The sequence below is a fragment of the Apium graveolens genome, chromosome 11 (genome assembly GCF_009905375.1).
Source record: "Apium graveolens cultivar Ventura chromosome 11, ASM990537v1, whole genome shotgun sequence".
NCBI classification, from domain to species: domain Eukaryota; kingdom Viridiplantae; phylum Streptophyta; class Magnoliopsida; order Apiales; family Apiaceae; genus Apium; species Apium graveolens.
Window position 1 is genome coordinate 104007642 of NC_133657.1, and position 3473 is coordinate 104011114.

Consider the following 3473-nt stretch of genomic DNA (forward strand, 5'->3'; position numbering starts at 1 on the left):
TTGGGTACGCTCTGACCGAACCTGAAGCAGTCTCTGGTACTCAAGTACTTGAGTTTTGGAGAAGCGGAGTATATGATAATGGTGGTGCTCAAGGGTCCCCAAGTATTATTTTTTCATCAGGGGAGGATGAGTATGTTGTGATATTGGCTACGATCCGACAAGCACTGCAGCTACCTGAGAACTGTGTGTATTCTACTGTTGAAGAGCCGGTTCTTCAAAATATGATGGCCAGTCTGGGGTATGAGAAGATATTGGCAAAGCTGGGTCAGTTGAAGAGATCTTTCATAAGGAGGGAATGGAGTTTCTTCTTTGACTGCATCACCAAGGCTTTTGCAAACAAATGTTCTAATTTCGATGCAATTCCCATATTCAGCCAACAAATTGGGTATGCTCTCATAAATCAAACTGATTTTGATTATGCAAGTGTTGTCTTAGGTTTTATTGGGGATCAAATGACAGAAGACAGAAATACTGTTTATTTTGCTAGATTTTGTCAGCTTATCTATAGTTTTTGTTATGATAATAAACCCCAATCTGCTAGTGAATTAATTTCATCATTCAAACTAGCTAAAAGAGCTTTTAATGACTTATTATCTACTGATAATAAGAAGGCTGTGTTAAGACCCCTCCTAGTTCCTTTATCTGTCAAACAAGCCTTAATAAACTTCGATCCAGTTAAATACACTGAACTATATCCTGATGTTCAACCATCCGAACCTCATCCATCAGCACCTACCACCTCTACACAAACACCTCAAACTTCTCAACCTCAACCTTCAGATCCTACATTGCAGCCTTCATCTTCAAAACCCAAGAGGACTAAGAAAGTACCTCAGACTCAATAGAAAAGAAGAAGGATTGTTCTGAAGGATGAGTCAGACAGTGAGGAACAGGTTCCAGTGTCAGAACCTGCTGTAATAGAAGCTGAGAAGATCTCTTCTCAGAAGGATGTTGAAATTGGGAGTTCTAGGCCCCTAAAAAGGCTTAGAAAGCTAAATTCTGATGATGCAGCTCCTACAGACTCCTCAAAAGCTAAAAGATTCAAAACATTGGCAAAAAGGCCTGAAGATTCTGGTAAAGGACTGGAAGCAGCAGCTAAGGAAGGGGGTCAGGAATCTCAGATCTCATAAGACCGTGTTGAAGCTCACAATTCCCCTCGTGCTGATCCAGACCTTCATGCAACTCCTTACTCTCCACTTTATGAGCCAGAAACAACTCATATTCCCACACCTCCAGTATCTCCAGTACATGCTGATAACCAAGGGCCAAGTGATGAAATTGATATCCATAACTTGGAAGTGCCTCAGGTTTTAAATCTAGAAGCTCCACAAGCTCCAATTACTCCACCATCAACACCACTTCTTGATGCTAATTTTAATCCAGAATTACCTACAACACCTTCTCTGCATCTAAATACTAAAGATCAGATTTTAGGTTAGCATCATAATATGGATGTTGATCAGAACTTAATTGAAGATCAGCCCTTAGAGGATGATGTTGAAGCCTCCTTAGCCTCTCATACTATTCTTTTATCAGAGGATGTTGCTGATGCTGATTCTATAAGTTCTGATACTGCTAATGATGAAGTTACTGGTGAAGCTACTGCTACAAATGTAGATGTTGATGCAGCTGGTCCATCAGGACATGCACCTCAACAAACTATTCATAAAGCTGAGATAGTCAAGAAGTTTGTTACAGGGGAAGCACCAGTACCTTGGAGTGAAACTCCTAGAGGACAGGAGTGGACTAAGGAGTGGAACACAGTTACTTTTGTTCCTTCTGAAAAGATTCTTGCTGAGCATCTTGCAAAAGCTGATGAAATGCTGATAAATGATGATTTCAAGACTCAGCCGAGAGTTACTGCATTGAGTACAAGGCACATTCAAGGTCAACACTCAATAACTCATGAAAAGGTGAATAAAATTCAAGAAAATTTGATCCAGCAAGATATGAATCTAAAACTTGAAAAGAAAAGGTTTTTCCAAGCTACCTTTGACATAATTGCCTACATTGAGAAAACCCAAGAGAAGCAACAGTCTCAGATTGATGAAATTTTGAAGAATCAAGTTTCTCACCAAAATCAACTCAATGAGATCCAATCCTCAATGGAATTGCTTGTCTCTCTTCTTTTACCTGCTGATGCCAAAAAGGGGGAGAAAGTAATTAAGTCCAAATGCAAACCTATTAAGACACTGAAGGGAAAGGATGATGGAAAAGATGATCCGGGAAACTCTGGAATGGGTGGAGGTCATGGTCAAGGTAAAGGTTTTTCATCAAGTAGAACTGGAACTACAAGTCAAAGAACAAGTTCTGATACTGGGAGAAGAATAACTTCTGATACTGGTAAAAGGATAAGTTCAGATGAACATCTGGAACTTGATGAGGAGATTTCAAGACAGTTATTTCTGAAAGAAAATCCAGGAATGGACTTTGAAAGTCTAAAGGAAGAAGAAGCTAGACTTAAGTTAGAAAAAGTCAACTCCAAATCTGAAGCTTCTGTTGTAAAAAAGAAACTTCCTAAGGCTAAAGGCATTGTGATAAAAGAAAGGACAAATCCTGAGGCAACTAAGGCCAAATCACAAATGGAGATAGATCCAAGGTCCAAGGGCAAAGAGAAAGTTGGTGAACCTGTAAAGGTTTATGTGCCTCCTATGAATGAAGAAATAAATGTTGAAGATGCTAATCTTACTCTAATTTCAAAGAAGATTTCTCAAACAACCTCTTACATGGCTCAAGTTGTTCAGAGTCAAGATATAGTAAGTTTTGATATGACAATAAAGCAAGCAACCTCTGACATAGCTCAAGTTGGCTTGATATCAGATGATAAGTTAAAGGAAACCTCTGACATTGCTCATGTTAAATCCTCAAGGTTACTCCTACCAGGATTCACTAAAGCCAAACAAACTCAATCTTTGAAGACTGCAACAAGTGGTTTTGAAGCAAGAGTGGTTACTGGAAAGGAAGCAAGAGATAAATCTGGATTGGGTAGTGCTGATGAAAGAAGAGTGCAGAACACAACCAATGATCCAACTTCCATAAGTGAACCAGATGTTGGAGCAACTCCTGAAAGATTGAATCAGCTTGAATCTGTACAGATGGTTTACCATACCTTCTTGAAAGAACATATCTTGTTATATTTCATGACAGATGGAAGGGTTTACCACATAAGGGAGAATACTTGTTGTGGATAAAAAACTAAGGTTATTATTTGCTGTATTTACTACTAAGATTCGAGAGCTCAAGGCCTTTAATGGCTGCTCTCGTGCTTCGTGGCTCAATCTGCCTTTACGAGATGCCTACGTATCTCTGTGAATTAGAGAATCAAGCCAAAAAATGTAGTTCTGATTGGTGGGGGTGAGACCCCTTATATAGATGTTGGGAGTCCTTGAATTGGACTTGGTATAGGAGACTTGGTGGGCAAGTCTCATAATTAGAATGGACTTTGGAGTCCTAGATAGTAGGAAACTGATTTC